At 41.3% G+C, this 18,535-nt stretch overlaps 1 protein-coding gene across 2 annotated transcripts in view; it reads left to right on the top strand.

Annotated features, from left to right (window-relative positions):
* ZPLD1 (zona pellucida like domain containing 1) overlaps nt 1-18,535 on the top strand; it is a 65,715-nt gene that overhangs the window by 8,091 nt on the left and 39,089 nt on the right. The gene's annotated exons all lie outside the window — the stretch shown is intronic.

The following is an 18,535-nucleotide window of genomic DNA, read 5'->3' as shown; positions in this document are numbered from 1 at the left end:
ATTTCTTTTCATAGGAATTATAGCCACGTATAGCACGTGAAGCCTAGATCCTAGTGCAAAGAAAGAAACGAAGGCCCTATGGCCAGCATTCATTCCTCTCTCACTTTCTTCCATCTTTGTAGTTGGTAACATTGCACCTTCTACACATCTGATTAATACCCTGATTTTGGAAGTTGAGGGGTCTTGCAGATCTTCCTGGCTCCTACAATATCAGCCCGTAGTGTGTGGTTTTTGTTTTGTTTTTTTTTTTTCCTGAGTAAAAGAAACTACAAAAACAATCTAAAAAACTTTTTCTCTTTTTAGAATCAGTTCTGCAGTTTGGATTTATAAATGTGTTGGCTTTGCTTTTGTGTGAGTGAAACTATTTGGTCTTGAGGCTTATCGTTTCCCATATACCTTGCTGCTCCAGTAACACCCATCCTGTTCTGACATTAGTTAAACCTTAGGTCTGCTGATGCCTAAGTAGTACAGCTCTCAGTGACTTTAGCAGAGGCATGCCTATGTACTCAAGGGCAGAATTTAGCTCTTAATTAGCTTGCTCTGGCTTTTTTCAGCTGTTTAGCCAGCAGAACAAATTCAGAGCAAATGAAGCATCTAGAAATTCCATAGCACTGCTCTCAGTAGCCAAAAGTAGCCAAATGATGAGCATCAATATTTAGCTTGCCAGGGGAGACTGATACTGTCTGTAGGCAGAGTGTAATCAGTGATTAATGTATTTTTCTTGTGTGGAGAGACTGGGACTGCCTGAACATATGGAGGTTAATCATGGGAGATTTTCAAATCTGGGCTAGACAAAGAATAGCATACAATCATCAGCGCTGGTTCAGGGAATGGATGGGACAAAAATGATGTGCTGGATTCTTTGAAATTCAAGATGGTTGATGATTACATTTAATGACATACATGTTTCACCTTGTAACTAGGTTTTATGGAGCAATACTTTTAATAGGCAGTAGGTATACAGCACACATGCTACAACTTGAATTTGTCAAGTTTTGCTTTGAAATGTTGTTTGGGTAAGCCCCTCTTGGTAGGCATGAAGGCAGATTTTTTTTTTCCCAAATGTTTTCTGAAATCAATGGACCTGAGGAATGTGCTTCAGGCTGAAGCTTGACCATCACATTGTAGCCAAGTGCCAAACATGGGTAAGGCTTGAAAATCAGCGGAGTGACAACATGGCAGGGGTTTGCCTGCAGGGTCCTTACTGCATTAATCTTGGAGATACAATATTGCTCATTTGTTTACTCTTCGTATTACATGTGAGAGCTTGCACAGGGGCCCATCTTGCCAGCTTCTTGACAGGGCTTTTGCAAGGAGCCTCTGTGGATTGAAGAAGTGTATCTGGCCTAGGGTTAGCTAATGGGAAACTAGACGCAGGTATGGGTCTCAGCCCTGATAATTCAGAGCCTGAGTGCCTGTCTGAGAGGGGTGAGCCCAGTAGTTACCTTTCCAGTTCTGATTCTCTCTGGGGCCAGGATCTTGCCGTGAAAACAAAGTGTTGTCTGCATCTGCTTTGGCTTGCTCTCTACTTGCTCTGAATTGCAGTGAGACCAGCAGGGAGAGTGGGATAGCTGTGTGTTGTGGTTTAACCCCAGTCAGCAGCCAAGCACCACGCAGCCGCTCCCTCACTCCCCCCCTGCCCCTGCTCCCGGTGGGATGGGGAGGAGAACTGGGAAAGAAGGTAGAACTCGTGGGCTGAGATAAGAACAGTTTAATAACTAAAGTAAAATATAATACTAACAATAATAATAATGAAATATAATAATAATAGTAATGAAAAGGAATATAACAAAAAAAAGAAGGGGGGGGGGGAGGAAAAAAACCCCAGTGAGGCACAATGCAATTGCTCACCACCTGCTGACCGATGCCAGAGCCATGATCCGCCCCTCCAGGCCAACTCCCCCCTGTTTATATACTGGGCATGATGTTCCATGGTATGGAATACCCCTTTGGCTAGTTCAGGTCAGCTGCCCCGGCTATGCTCCCTCCCAGCTTCTTGCACACCTGCTTGCTGGCAGAGCATGGGAAACTGAAAAGTCCTTGGCTTAGGATAAGCGCTACTTAGCAACAACTAAAACATCAGCGTGTTATCAACATCATTCTCACACTAAATCCAAAACACAGCACTGTACCAGCTACTAAGAAGAGAGTTAACTCTATCCCAGCCGACACCAGGACACTGTGAAAACCTACTTATGGTGGAGCTCTGTGAAGGAAATATTGTCCTCTTTTTGCAAGCATCTTTTGCAGAAAACAAGGCCTTAAAGCCCTTGGGAAAGGCCTTGTAAAAGTTGGTGTTGTATTCTGTGTTTGGAGTAGGAAAAAAGAGAGGAAGCTGTTTGTTGCTCTGACTGTTGTAGGGGAAATGCAGCTTATAAATAGCGAAACACTGAGCACCCAAGTGAGGTGTTAGATCAACACCTTTTGCTGCCTGTCTTGAAGGCAAACAGCATTGTGGGTTTTTGTTTTTACTCCTAAGGGAGAAAGAGGGGGAAAACCCCTAGCAGTGCAAATACAATACTAGCAGCCTTCACACCTTGCAGCAAGTAGTTATGACTGCAGACATTTTACATTACAAAAAGGCTGTGTCATTGCTTGCTGGCATGTGACACAGCTGTCATTTCCCTGCTTGGATAGGGCTGTCTCATCAATCTCAGTGCCTGTGCTGCTTGTCCAGGCTGGGAGAAAGGTACTGTAATAATAACAATAACAATCATAATAAAAGGGCTGTTAGAGGAGTATGATGGAGCCTCCTGTTGAGAATGCATTGTAAGCATATTGACATATGGAAATGTACTTCAGTCCATTTAGTGCTTTGTTTCCTTGAATACATTTTGATGATATAGGATTGTAATTTTTTTTTTTTTTTTTTGTGGGATGGGCAGTTGCTTCATGTTTGGTTCTATAGCTGTGTGCTGTAATTATGAAGTGCTTGTTTTCAGAGCACCAACAAACAGCTACATTAAAAAAGTGTTAAGGCTGTGAAATAAGTGTGGAGAGGCAGAGATGAGGAGTGAATCTCTAGCCGGGTGATGTGGGGCTTAGAGGAATATCAGACTACTGAACCACTCTCTCTTCTGCTACTCAGCAGAAGTTTAATACTTGGGTGTACGTTCCTGTGCTTATTTCACTACTTGAATGGTATTTTCCCTGTTACTTAAAGTCCTATGTCAGCTGACGCTGGCAGGCTGGTGCTTCTCTGGATATCCTATACTTTCTTATTCATTGAAATAACAGAAAGCAATACCCTTATGAAAAGGCAAGTGTGTGTGAGCAGTGGCTGCCATGCATGAGAAACCATGTAGTGTGTAAATTTATTCATATCAATTTTTACTTTATGTGTATTTACATTGTGTAATTATATGCAGCTAACCAACTTATGTAATTAGCTATTTACAACTGTATTATTGTAAGTTAAGAAATGCACACTCTTTACTGACTACAGTTTGGTTGTTCTTTTTCAATAAAGTATATTGTGCAAGGAACCTGCATATGCAGGACTTGGCCTTCAAAATATCTCAGCTGCTTGAAAAAGTGGTGATTCTTGTCCAAGGAATTTAAACTTAAAATAAGAGTACCTTTCTAGTTAGTGCAGCTGTTAGAATTCTGTCTGGAGTTGATGCCGTTCATGGTGCATGCGGTATTGTGTGTGCAACTTTAATGGTGTTTGGAAGATCCTGTTTTACAAAACTGGATTAAGTATCTGCCTTCTCTTGTGAGGTTACTAGTGCAAATTGCAGTATTTCTATCATATGGAAGTTTTTTAAATCTAGTTTTACAAATGGACAAATATTATAACATTGTAAATTAGGCATGTTTCTACAACTGCTCTTGGGTTTACAGAATTAATTTTGAGGCTTGGAAGGGCTTTGCTTTGTATTTTGTAAACGTATCCTTTTTGTGTAGTCTGCCTGGTCAAGAGCACAATTGTTCCTAGAAGTTAATAGAGTTTAAACAGGAACAAATACAGAAAGATTTTCTTGTTCATTTTTCAAATCCTATTCCTAGATAAAGGAAAGGGTATCAAAATTCAGGATATTTGTTCATAATATATTTAGGTTGTCTGAGCATGAAATGTCTTGGTATTCCTTAATGAAGTTCTTTGTTTTTTTTTAAATCAGATTTCTTTATCTTGTCTCTTTGATCTCTAAGCACCCTAAATTTGCTTTCCTTTTGTATTTATTTCCTTTCTTTTTGTGTCTGAACTCTTATCTCTTCCATGGAGCTGAAATGTTTAATAGCTGGTGCCTGAAAAAAATTTGGAATAAGTGGGTGCTGCTAGTTCCAGCAGATAGTGTTTGATCCCCATTTTATTACTGTAAAGACCAATCAGTTTTGTAATCAGTTCTTCAACTGTTGAAAATTTGATGCTGTGGTTTGCACAATAAATTTAAATAAAGCTGTACATTAAATGCTTCTATAATGCTTCTGAGTTAGTCTCAGATTCTAGGAGCAGAAATGAAAACTGTAGGGAGAGATTCCTGTTTAAGCCTCTCCCTTTCTCAAAGGAAAAGTGGTCCAAACAGGACGTGGTGTTTTTGGAGTCATACTTATTACTAAAGTTAGAGCTTTGTTGCACTAACTTGCCTTGAAATAAAAAAAATCTCCCACTGCTTTACATCATATGTTCCTGTCTCCCTCTTATTGATGTCAACTGATTTTATTTATTGTTGGGTGGTTTTTGTGGCGTGGTGTGGTTTTTTTTGTGGGGTTTTTTTTTGTGGTTTTTTTTTTTTTTTCCCACTGTCATGTTCAGTCCCTCCAAAACAGAGTTTTCCTATGATCAAATGTGCTGTGTTCTACCACTTCGGTATCTTCTGTTACACTCAACTTCTCTGCTGCTTTGGTACTTGCACCAGAGACGTACTTATACCACTAAGGTATGACTAAGCGTTGTGTGCCTTACACCACTAATAACATATGACTAAGCATTGTGTGTTTGTCAGTGTTCATCTAATTACAAATTCTACATTAATCACTGGAGTATTTGTATCAACATTGTACTGATTGGGATAGCTATTTTAGGAGACGGTAGCTCTCAAAGCAAACTGTAAAAGATTGTATGAATGTAAGGACACTTGTTTCTGTACACATGCCATATATGTAATGTGAATAAATTCCCAAATGCTATAGGGAATGCATAGATCAAAGCCACTTTTGGCTATTGACCCAGGATTCTGATTACTGATTTATTTTTTTTCCACCAGCACTAAGATTACTGTTTGAAAACAACCTAAGAGTCCCATGGAAATATTTTTTCCCTCTTTCAACATGCCTTTTAAATATACTGTCTCTTCCAACCACAGAGTACATGTTTGTCTACATTTTTATTTTTATTTTATTCTATTTTATTTTACTACCTAGAGCTGGCAATATTCAGTCCTGTGTTACTGACAAGCCTGTTCACAGCTGATTGATCAGGGTTAGAAACTTGCTTCCAAATCAAGACCAGATATAATTCTTAGAAAAACAAAACAAAAAACCCCAAAACCAACAACTGCTCAAGCAGGAGTTAGAGCCTGATATAGAAAGAGTTGGGGAGGCTTTCTGTCTGTGTCTGGTCAGAAGTCCCTCTGGCCTTCGATATTGATTTGAAGTTAGAAGTAAGATTTTATGCTGTTCTGAGGCTGAATCGCAGCCTAGAGAGGGAACATACGAATGTTTCTGATTGTGGTAGAGATACCAGCAATTGAATTCATGCTATGGAGCATGATACAGAGAACTCAGAACTTTGTTTCTGGCATTTCTAAAAGCTGATGGTGGTTGTTTTTATTCCCCCCGCCACTGCCTTGCTGGTACCTTTGGTACCTTGTAGGGTTTTGAACAATACCAGTTTTCATGTAAGAGATTTTTGGTGGGGTTTTCCCCCCCCAGTGCCTTTGCTTCACCTGTGTTGACTGTCTTTCCTGGAGGTGTTTAGTGACTACTCCAGCAAAGAGACTTCTTGGCAGGAACACTTGACACAGACATGGCACAATGTCCATGTTTAACTGGTCCCTGTGAGTGCATTTCCAGAGCCCTGGCGTGGGTACCTTGCAGCTGGAAATGAGTGGATGATGGGTTAGAGTATTCATCTGGAGGCTGATAACTAGGGTAATTAATCAGCATGACAAGGAGTCCCTGGCATTGACATGTTTACATCCTTCTGGTATAAAATAATGACAAATAAGGATATTTCTGATTATTCAGTAATCTGCCTTAAGAAATCAAAATAAGTTGAGTAGCTAATTCTTAAGCCAAACTTTTGGATAATTGATGAAACCAAACATTAATCACAATCTCAAAGTGGTGCATTTTTACGTATCTGCTTGCTGAGATAAATAAGCAGCTTAATTTTGGGAGCAGGCCAGCTGCTGTGCTGTGCTCAGTCTGTGGGGCAGTGGGCTCATACATCTCCCACACGTGAGCGGCAGGCCCGGCATCACGGGTGCGTGAGGCTGGCTGCCTTCGGGAGGTGTGGGTAGCAGCTGCTATGAATGGCAGCAGGAAACCAGTCTGTCATTTCCTTGGGCACTGCTGGAAAGGAAGATCCAGACCTGCAGTTGATGGGAGGGAAACCGATGCCCTGTCCCACCTGTGACAGCGCAGCCCCACCGCTGTGCTGCACCCTCACCCCACCTCTGCTCGGCTGGGCGAGCACCGTGGCATCGCTGCCTGGCTCAAAGCAGAGTGCCTGGAGAAAGCTGACGTCCCACAAAGCTGTTGGATAACAAGTGTTTACCTTTTGTCACAGTACGATGCAGAGTCCTGAATGTCCCAGCCCTGAGGTCCCCCCCAGCCCTGACCGCCCCTGCCCAGGGCGCAGGCCCCATTTCAGCCCCCTGGGGCTGTTGACGCCTGCCCCAGCGAGGCTGCAGAGTGCCCGTCCCACATCCTGCCTCTGGCCTGTCTGCCAGCTGGACCCCAGGCTTGTGTGGTTGGCAGCCCCTCTCCCGATGGACCCCTCAGATGCCGTCTGTGGCTTGTCTCCAGCCCTGCTGGTGGCCCTGTCCCCTGGGTGGGCTCTGTATGGTCTGCCTATGGCTCCCAGCTGGGTTCCCCAGATGGGCCCTGGATCTGGTTCCTCACTTGCCTTGTCCAAGGCCATTGATGGACCTCATGGTCAAGATCTGCCTGTTGCCCCCAGACCCTGGGGGACAGTGCCTGCTGGTGAGGGCCACCAGGGCTCCTGGCTCACCTTGTCCTGAGGAGTAGCTGGCCCTTTGCTGCTCCCTGACGCTGGGTGACTTTGGGTGTCTAAAGATATTGTGTGTCTTTGTCGGTGCTTTCTTGAGGAATCAGGTCTTGAAAGTGCAACGTTTGACTTGCCTAAATGTTTATCTAGGGCATTAGCTCTACAGGGGAAATAATGTTAGTATTTTCTGTCACAAGCTACCATAAATAGCTCTTTGGTATTTCTCTTGCGGAGCATAATGAAATACTACCATGATGGCCTAAGATCTTTAGAAATATAACAACTGTGGTTTTCTGCTGGGTGGGATCTGAAACCTGGGATGCACCTGCTATTCCTTTTGACAGACATGCAGCACTTGTGAGACGAGTCCTGCAATACCAGCAAAACAGAAAAAGCTGGGATTTCAATTACTGAATGCTTCTTCATAAACCTGAAATGTGCTGGTGGTATGGAAAATCTTGCTACAAATCTTGGTGCAATATGATGAACTTGGGTACCAGCCAGGCCAACCAGCAAGGTATCTGAAACAGTTCTACATGTGGAAACCCACGAAGCATATGCAATTCTTTCCTTTGCGACAGGAGGAGACAAGGTGGCAGTGTGAAAGCTCGGCTGCAGAGGCAGTGGAACCAGTGGTTTGGCTCGGGTCATGATGTTGCAGGACTGTTTCAGAGGTGCTGGAAGAAGGCTGGGAATGGCTTGGAATTGCTCAGCCGTATGAAAGTGCAGAGGAACTATGATTTTGCAAAATGTTTCAGCTGGTGAAAAGCTTTTTAGTTTTCTTTTTCCATGGCAATTTTAAAATTAGGGAGGAATTGTAGGAATTAATTTTATTCATGTTGCCCATGTTAACACAAAGTCTCAGACTTCAGTGAAGTTTTCTGTATGCATCTCCTGAATGGAGAAGAGAAGGAATGGTTACATGAAGTGTGTTACAGAAAAAAGGGAAACTAAATTGATGGAAGTCAACTGGTATAAGCTTTTGTGTACCAAGGAAGCATACAAACCATGCAAGTTCTGTGAACAACTCAATTTAATTCCTAGCTGGATGTTCTTTAGAGTTTGTGGATACTTTTTTTGTTTTGTGCTGTCTTGTGGAAGAAGGAAGATTCTTGTTCTGATGGGAGCACAGATTAAAAAGTCAGTCAGCGGTATCTAGTGCTGCTGTTTCACATTAGAGCAGGTTAGTCTTGGCTGCACCCTTAAGTGAGACTCAGCTTCTCCGCTCTGAATTCCGCAGGGTCTAACCCATGCGTTTACCCAGTGCAGAAGTTCATGCTTCTGTCTGAGACGTGGTACAAATCTGACACTAAAAAGCAGAGGGCTGGAGAGGTGCAGTGTTCAGAACAAAGGGGTGTGAGCAGAGGACTTAGAATTGAAGTTTTTGGGGATATGCAGCATAAAAGTAGTGACCTGAGCTGGCCCTGGTTTGCTTAGGAGAGCAGGAGAACTTGTAGTTGGTGCATGAAAAAGAGGAAGATGGTCTACCTTGGTTTACATATTTAAGTCAAATCGGTCATAGACAGGAACAGCACTGAAAGTTATGGAAATCCAGTTGAGTGGTTATAGTAGAGGGCGATTACCAAAAAAGAGGTAGATGGTGTACATCAGATGTAACATCATGGATTTGGAAGGATTCTGAATTTCTGTAACTGAGAGGGGTGATCACATGGGTTTTGCTTTCTCGTGTAAATTAAAACCAGGTGTTTGTTGGCAGGATGTGTATTCTGACTTTCATTTATCAGCTGGAGTTTTTTTGAGATGCTTTCAAGGTGTTTGTAAAATCTGTTCTTCCAAAGGAGAATCTTAGGGTGCAAAACTGTCCTGGTTTCAGCTGGGACAGAGTTAATTTTCTTCTTAGTAGCTGCTACAGTGCTGTGTTTTGGATTTAGTGTGAGAATGATGTTGATAACACTCCGATGTTTTAGTTGTTGCTAAGTAGCACTTATCTTAAGCCAAGGACTTTCCAGTTTCCCGTGCTCTGCCAGTAAGCAGGTGTGCAAGAAGCTGGGAGGGAGCAGAGCCAGGGCAGCTGACTTGAACTAGCCAAAGGGGTATTCCATACCATGGAATGTCATGCCCAATATATAAACCGGGGGGAGTTGGCCTGGAGCGGCTTGGATCGCGGCTCGGGAACTAACTGGGCATCGGTCAACGAGTGGTGAGCAATTGCATTGTGCACCACTTGCTTTGTATAGTTTAATTCTTTTAGTATTGCTATTGTCATATTATTATTATTATCATTATCATTGTTTTTCATTCCTTTCTGTCCTATTAAACTGTCTTTATCTCAACTCACGAGTTTTTTTTCCTGATTCTCTCCCCCATCCCAGGGGTGGGGGGGCAGTGAGCGAGCGGCTGCGTGGTGCTTAGCTGCTGGCTGGGGTTAAACCACGACAAAAACACACGAACTATGGAAAGTGTTGAGAAATGTGAATTTTGAGGAAAGTAATCATGATATTATTTAACTGCCTATACCCCACTTCCTTCCTGCTCCCCACTTTGTCAGAGTACTGGATTATGTTGCCAGCTTCTCTGTACCAGTGCTGCTTGTAGATCCAAATTTTTTTTGTCCGTCTTATGCTTGCTTCCAAACACCCATCCTTCTGTCCTGATGCAAGACTGGCATGTAGGCATATCCAACCTACTGTGTTGTTCCTACTTAGTGCTTAAAAGGCCTTATGCTGGATCTAAGCCGAGAGAACTTTTCTCCCAGATAAATACTTAAAGGCACAGGTGATGAAATACTGTATAAATATAAGGTACTCTAATCTAGTAGAGCCACTAAGTCTGCTTCATCAACTAGTTACTAGGAGATCATGAATACGTGCATAGAAATAGACTGAAGTCTCATCTGAGTATTTGCCTAAATTTTCCCTGGCATAAATATTTAGGCACAAAACTTAAGTGGCCTGAAGTTCTATGTTGGTTGGTAGACTTTTTTCTTTAGGGCATGCAAAAATTGTGTGGCCTAATTATTACTCTTATAGGGGTATTTTAGCTCCAATAGTTCTTAATAAATTTACCATGCTAACTTAAGTCGATAAATGAACTCACATGAAACTGTTATTGAAAGCTAAGTCTTCTGCGTCATTAATTGCATCGTGTTTCATATCCTTGGAACAAACATCTTTACTGTAAAAGAATCTGCCTGCAAGGCCAGCTGTCCTTGCAAAGTTATGGTTTACAAATCAGATCTGGGTATTTATGCTGATAGTCAGTTTTGTTCTTCTCTCATTGTGCATAGTTCATAGTTTTTTCCCTGAATAACACCATTATGGAACCTTGTCTAAGCCCAATATGAGCAGTTGAGGTACTGTCGTGGTTTAACCCCAGCCAGCAACTAAGCACCACGCAGCCGCTTCCCCCTCCCCCCTCCCAGTGGGGTGGGGAGGAGAATCGGAGAAAAAAGTAGAACTCATGGGTTGAGATAAGAGCAGTTTCATAAATAAAGTAAAATAAAATACTAACTAATAATAATAAAAATATAATAATAGTAACGAAAAGGAATATAACAAAAAAAGAGAGAAATAAAACCCAAGAAAAGATAAGTGATGCATAATGCAATTGCTCACCACCCGCTGACTGATGCCTGGGCAGTGATCCGCCCCTCCTGGCAAACTTCCCCCCACTTATATACTGGGCATGACATTCCATGGTATGGAATATCCCTTTGGCTAGTTGGGGTCAGCTGCCCTGGCTATGCTCCCTCCCAGCTTCTTGTACACCTGCTTGCTGGCAGAGCATGGGAAACAGAAAAAATCCTTGACTTAGGATAAGTGCTACTTAGCAACAGCTAAAACATCAGAGTGTTATCAACATTATTCTCACACTAAATCCAAAACACAGCACTGTACCAGCTACTAAGAAGGAAATTAACTCTATCCCAGCCAAAACCAGGGCAGGTATTTACCAGCTGAGAGTCCTTGTCTGGTACTAATTAACGTAGATTTTTGAAATACAGTGATGAAACACTTAAATTTACTGTGTGTATAGAAACAACATGAGTATAAGTAGAAATGAGTGAATTCTGGGAGTAACTACTTCCAAACATTTATATACATACCTAGGTGTATTGATCTGAGTTAATGTGATTATCTCCAGGCAGCGTGTAAGTACTGCAGATCCCTTCTGCGAAATCTCTAAGCTTTTCCTGGCCGTGTGAGCAGATGAGACTATTCTTGTCCTTATGCTCAATGCCTTGTTCCAGAGATGGAGGCTGCATAGTTTCCTGTAGGCTTGCTGAGTGCGTTCATGCTCTGCTTGTATTCCTCTAGGATACTAAAAGCATGGTTTTAGCTGGCAGTGCCAGGCTGGGGGTACGATGTTGCCTCCTTCTTTGACTTGCTGCTGCCGCCTTTTGCACTGATTTCTGTCTGTGCTCTTTGCCAAGGTCCTTCACGACTTTAGCTTTTGTAGCTTCTTCCTTTCTCACATTCTTAGTACTGAGAATGTTGTCTTCTCCCTGTAACCAGTGATGTGTCCTGGTTAAATCTTCAAAAAGTACCTTCATCCTTTTGCTTCCTCTCATGCCAGGGAAGAAATCCTAGCAAATGTCTCTAAAGCTACTTCCCTGTTCCTCTCCCTGTTAACTCTCCTTTGCCTTAAGGCCTGCACAAATCTTGGCTGGACTGCTCATGATCGGAGACATTTCTCTTCTGTTCCCAGAAGAGATGCATCAGCATGACAGGGAAGAGCATGGGAAGACTGTGAGCAAGGGGCCAGGGCTAGGGCTGTGAAAGAGATGAAGTTGGCTTATTTCCCCCGCTGGGGCCCAAGGAACCACAGCCAAAGACCACAGCAAGTCACGCTGCTTAGTGCAGTCTCATTGTTTTACTGGCTGTCCTGTCTGTATCCCCATGTTCTTGTGTACTGCAAATATAATTACAAAGTCTTTGGGACAGATGCTATCATCTTGGTGTTTATGCAGTCTCTGGCACAAATGTAGCATTATTACAATAGAAACAGTATATAATAACGGATTTTATGTAGAGAGCTTTAACTAGATAAAGCTTTTTAACTAGAGCTTAACTGAAAGAACATAGAAATGCAAAGCTGAAAGAGAATTGGAAAGGCTGGTACTTATTTAAGAAAAAATGAATTTAAGTTTTTTTTGTAAAACTTATGCATAATGTCACATATTCCTTCCATATATTTTTTTTTATCCCCCCTATACTGTTTGATATTAAACTAGACAGTAAACTCTCCAAAGCACAATTGTTTTCTCAAATGTATTTATATTGCAAGTAGCATGCCTTCATCTATAGAGAGGAGCTTTTTGCATATAATAATAAAAAACAATAGTAATTACTCTTGTCTGGAAGTAAAGCTGAAAATGATTTGGATTATGTGGAAAAAGTGTTTTCTTCCATGAAGTGTAAAAATAGTAGGCCTTGTTTATGATCTTCCTTCCTGTGCACTAGCTTGAACTACAAGTATAGTTGTAGTCTGTGGACATACTGCCTCAAAACAGACACAAGATTGCATCCTGGTGTATTTGTTCAGAGACTATTATAATCATTAGTGATTAGAGTTGTACTTTATTTTAGCAAGAGTTTTCATCTACTTTCTTTAGGTTCCCTTTTTTTTACTGTTGGTAATGTTGTTGCCATAAGCTTACACCTATTTTGACATCAAAAGAGTGATTCTTTATCTCTTTTGTGACTGTCTCCAAGGTTGTACACAGGTCCTGTTGAGGAAAGAATAACATATTTTTATGTATAATAAGATTTATTACACAAGGCTAAAGCTTTATTTTAGAGAGCTTTTATGTACATGTCTGATGCATTTCTAAAACATATGATCTTCAGTTTCTGTAGCTCTGCAATCTGATATGAGCTTTCTAGCTGTCTCCAGTATTAAGTTCATCATAGGTCTGCAGCTCTCCTTTGTTACAAGGATGCTCTTGAAGCTGTCATTTGTATTTTATTTAGGAATAACACTGCTAAAGTTCTTGCTGCTTCTCTGTTTTGTGACCCATTGTTATTTGTGTGTTCTTTTCTCTGTTCGAATTTTGAATCTGTATTCCAATTTAGCTGGAGTGTTCAATATATTCCTTTTTATGTTACTTACAAGTTTTTATATCTCTTAGTGGCTTGATTTCAGAGAGATGTAATGGAGCCAGCTGGCTGAGAAATGGATTTCTCCATTTCACAGGAGAAAAAACCCAAACCCACCCACCAAAATCATTAGGAAAATTATTTCCTTATTTCTCCAGCACCCTGATTTGAAACAGAAATGAAGTTCAAAATTTTCTATGGAATTCAGGTTCTCAAAAACCTTTCAGATGTATCAAGCAAAAAAACCCAAACAAACAAAACAAAACCCTGATGCCCTTTTAATGATTTATTTAACATTTTATTTGAGATAGTCTCAACAACCAACATGTTAATGTTTTGGTCCCTTTTAATCTGATTTAGTTTTCACTGCTCAAAAAAGCAGAGAGAAAAGAATAGGTGCCTTCAGACACGATAAAGTACAGGAGACTCTCCAGCCACAATGTGAGAACACGTAGAGAAAGAAATAAAACTTCTGTTGAACATGGCTTTACCAACACTTCTTTTGATTTAAATTTAAGTTTTGAATAAGGCTAAAAATGGCTTGAAAAATGCAACAAAAACACTTAACCTGGCAATATTTCTTTCAGCCAAATAGATTTAAAAACAATCTTGATATTCTTTCCACGTGACGAAATAGCCTGTCATTGATTGTATTTCAGCCTGTCAAGACTCTTTCAATAATGTGTGTAATCTCACTACTTGTGACATGTTACTTGAGTATATAGCATTCATTGTGCACTTTATGACAACATGCATAGTTTAACTCAGATACGTTTTATAAGGAATATAATACTACTCTTCACTGTAGTGTCCGGGCACCTCACAAATCCAAGAGTTTACCTAAAAAGCCTTGTTTTGGGAAGAATTGTTATCCTCGTGTGGCTGGTAATGAATGTGAGAGAGTCTGTGGCTAATCCTGCATCGCGTCGGCCACCGCTGCTCTGCACTCAAAAGCACTTGCGCAATTTGTGTAGCCACAACAGAGTGGTGTTTTGTCTGTGTTAATATGCCACCTATTTACCCGATTCTTGGATAGGCTTTTCAAAATGCTTGGGGTCCCCTGCTGCTGCAGCCTGGCTCCCCACAAGTAGGGTGGCATGCTTGAAACGTGCCTAAGTTAAATAGTGTCTCGTCTGCAGAATAAGCCTTCGAACTATGGTTGGTGGTGTAGCACGGCTGGCATGGGTCCTGGGGTCAAACGTAAGGGGGACGGCTGTCTCTCACAACAGTATTTCTTTATTTAAAAAAAATAAGTCTCCTTTTTACACCACAGAATGACTCTCAGCTGTAACCACGTAATGTGTCCTCAATACAGCTAGTTTTTTGTGCTGTACATTACTGTGGGCTGTGAATTGCTGTGATCTGTTACCACTACATGTAGCACTGCATTCTTTTAAATCAAATGACTTCTGAGCAGTTATCTTGATTAAAGCACTCGAATGAATAAATAATGCAGTGGACTTAATAGTGAGGGAAGAAATAGATCAAGTGGAGCTGTAATTCTTGAGGATATGTTTTTCCCACTTTTTGATTTTATGGATTATTTAAAAGAAGTAGCTCTAATCACAATGGGTTTTTGTAATGTTTACATTTAGTATAGCAGCATTTACTTTGATCTGTTGCTATTGTACTTAACAGGCAAGCCTGATACTTAGCCTACAGTATTTTTCCATAATGTACAGACTAATGAAGATTTGCAAGCATTAATTTCCTCCATGTTTTCTCCAGAAAATGAGTGTGAAGTTCAGAACTTCAACTTTTTAGCTCTTTGCACTGGTTTTGCATGGAGGAAAAGATAAAAATTTGGGTCTTTAATGCTGTACCACCAGCATGTTTTCATCTTCAGTTCTGAGGTGGCGTTTTACAGACACTCATAACAACAAACAATGTAACAAAGACAGGACAAAATCATAAGTATTTCTGAGAGTGGCAGTTCAAAGGAGGAAGTAGTCATACCAATTCAGACATGTCTACTAAGGTCCGGGGATGGGCATGTTCAGCTAATGAACAAAGGAAGAAAGCTACAGCTTCTCTGAGTTCTCTCAATGCAGAACTTGGAGTAGGCTGTTTCTTGTTGTGTGTGATAGACTGTGCTATTAAAAATACATGTTCAAACAATACAAGGAGCACAGTGAGTTCCTTGTATTTATTGCAGGTTTGGTTTTCCTCCCCCAGTCATGTAGTCCTCCATATCTGGTCTTATTTTGCCAACTACTAAGGCAAGGGTTCTCATCCTCATTCTCCCCTGAAATGAGCAACTTAGAGAATGTCTGACTTCTGCAGAGATATGACAGAATGGATGAAAGAAAGGATATATGTGAAGACTAGAGCCCCCACCCTTATAAGTCTGTTCCTTTTGCTAGAAGAAAAAAAGGATTTTTAAGCGATAATGAACTTTTGAGTGCAACACTAAATTAAAACAAACAAAAAACTAACCCCCCAGCCTGTTCAGCTGCCCCAACCTATACCATTTGTTAATTACTCTACTCCCTAGCAGAAGACAAATAGCTCCTAAAAGTAAACAACATTTTTTTATTGAATTTTGCCCTGGCAAACAAAATAGCTCACTTGGAACATAACCAGGTCCTGGGATGAGGATAACTCTTAACAAGAGAAAATTTTGCCTACTAGACAGTAAAGAAGTAAGGTAACAGAACATCGGACAACTAGTACCCAGTCAGTCTAACTCACTGACAAGAGCAGGGTGCAACCAAATAAGATGAAAGCACTAGAGGGTGAAACAAGTGAGAAGGGGTTAATGTTGAATTTTGTACATATCAGTGTAAACTGTAAATAAGATATATAGAGGAATGAAAAGAACATCATGGATAGAGGTGTCAGATGACAGGACTGTTCCTTCAGATTCCAACCTTTCTCGTTCTGAAAAAAATCCAGTCAGTCCTTTCAGCACAGGGCATTTGTGGATTGGTGATGTTGGGTGCGAGGAAGGGAAACCAAGCTTGATTCACTGTAGCAAGAATGTAGATGTGTATATGGCTTTTGTGTGCTCTCATAAAAGAAGAACTCAAATGTAAACTTGAATGAAAAGATCCTTTTTTTTAACTTCTGTTATGTCACTCTTGTGATGTATTGTATAACAAATTTTGGATGCCCTGATAGAAACCTGCCTCTGCAGTAGCTCCTCTCTGTTAGTCTAGTGATCTAGCTACTTGACTAAGATATAGAAGACCCAGGTTTAATGCCCCTCTAGTCTGAGGGCTTTATTTCAACTTTGTCCTGTTTCTCAGGACAGTGCTTTAGGCACTGATCTAGAGCATATGCTAAACTGGATTTTCTCTCATTTGCCATAATTGGTATTAGAGAGTCTTTGTATGAACGGTTTAGTGTGAGTTGGTGGGGACAAAAACTGTTGTCACTAACCCGGGAGTAGGTTTCAGCCTTTGACCTAATGGAGCGGTCCCCAAGGGGAGATGTGCTCCCTTGAGCTGGAGGGAGGGACCTTCAGTCTGCTCTCCCATGTACTGGGTAAATGCCCTAATAGTTCCTGGGGGTGGAGGGTAACGAGGACAGTGACTGTGGGGTTGGTGAAGCCACAGTGGTGGCAGCACGACCAATTTTGTGATCAACTATTACGATTAGCCCTTTGCTATCTCTGTGAAGATGCCCAAGAGGGAAAAAAAAATGTTTATTCAACAGGATGTGAAAACACTTTCCTTCTCAGCTTTGGTAACGACCATGAAATATCCATCGTGAGTGGATCCAAATTCATGACCTTTTTTCCTCATGCAACCATTAAACTGGTAACTCCTCCATGCATAGGTGGAGCCTGTTCTGGCACATGCCTCTGCTTGGTGGGGATCTGGGGCAGAAAGGTGTTCTTGTGCCGGACAGTCATACATGATCTGAAGACCAGTGAAAATCAATGCGCCCTTGGCAAATTATGATTTGGGAGCTCATTATCTCTGTTTAAAACTCATTTTCCAGCCTACTGATTAAGCTTACAAAAGCACAGTTTTAATATGCCTCCTGCTCTGTTTTTAATTCCCTGGCTGACAGTAAAGAAAATTCTGACCAAGTCTCAGAACAATTTGTACTCTTCTTTTATCTTGATGGCATATTGATCCTGCTGAACATTCCTTCTGCAAAATAATGAACATGCATCTTAAATCCAGGTCATAGAGGTCGTGTAGTGAGCTTTTTTTCTTCCTAGGGGCAGTTTGCTGTTTTTGTATTCTGATAGCAGGTACAATCTAGGAGGAATGGGTCAAGGCTCTTCTGTGGAGAAATCTTTCTGATCTCTGTCACTCTTTCTCTCTCCTTGATTAATGTTTCCTGACACCTAAGATCTTATTGTTTTGAAGTTCTAATTTCACATTAAATTATAGAAAATTGTCCTAGTAACCAAAGCAGCGGCTGTATTTACCTAGGAAAAAGCTCATGGAAAGTGGTCTTAGAAATCTGTCTGTGGCCTGAATAAACATGGGACACTCTGTGTTTATTGCACTAGCTCTGCCCTTGCTTACTTTTTTTCTTGTATAAAAGCAGCTCTAAAAACCCCCCAGACCTCCACAAATAAGACCGCCAAAAGAAGCTTCTAGCGCAATGTAAACCAGGCTCTAAACCCCAAAATCCCTCTTTACACCAAAGGAGGGGGACGGAGCCCAGTTGGCTTGGGGAACTTCACTGGTGTATTAAAGTACATTAAACTACATCCTACCTTAGGCAGAGATCACTTTCCTCCTTGGAGAAGCCCCAGGGTGTGGGTGCACACTCAGTCTGCAGCAGTGCTTGCTCAGGCAGTCAGCCCTCTGCTTCAGTTCCCTTCGGGCTCTTACTGAATGTGAGCAGTAGCTGGGACTCTCTGCATGTAATTTTTCACCATTGTGAGCAGGGCCTGAGTCTCTGAAAAGGAAATAAAGGCTTCAGGATTCGTCCCTGGAATAATGGCAAATTCAGGCATATTTCTTTGCAATGCAAGCTGAACTACCTGTATTTTTCAAACAAATAATTATTGCCTCACTCACCCTACACTCTGGAGGCTAACAGGCTCCCAATCATATGAATGAGGTAATCTTTCAGCAACTTAACACTAAACTTGAGAACAGGTGAAATAAGGAAACCACTTAGAGGAAAATAACCTCTCTGTGATGGCCCTTTCTCAGAAATACAAGATTTGCTGCTGTTCAGCACCAGCAAGTGTGTAGGGAACGAGCTGAATGGGAGAATCTGTCCGCTCCTCTAAGTACTTAATGGGACACTTATTTCCCTTTGCAAAAGAAAGACTGGTGACATCTGCATTTAGTTGAAGAAGCTAATGGCAGAGGGAGACAAGGAAAGGCTA

Source organism: Gymnogyps californianus, chromosome 1, assembly GCF_018139145.2.
Source record: "Gymnogyps californianus isolate 813 chromosome 1, ASM1813914v2, whole genome shotgun sequence".
Taxonomy (NCBI): domain Eukaryota; kingdom Metazoa; phylum Chordata; class Aves; order Accipitriformes; family Cathartidae; genus Gymnogyps; species Gymnogyps californianus.
Note: the sequence above shows the minus strand (reverse complement) of the source record. Positions and strands in the feature narration are given on the sequence as shown.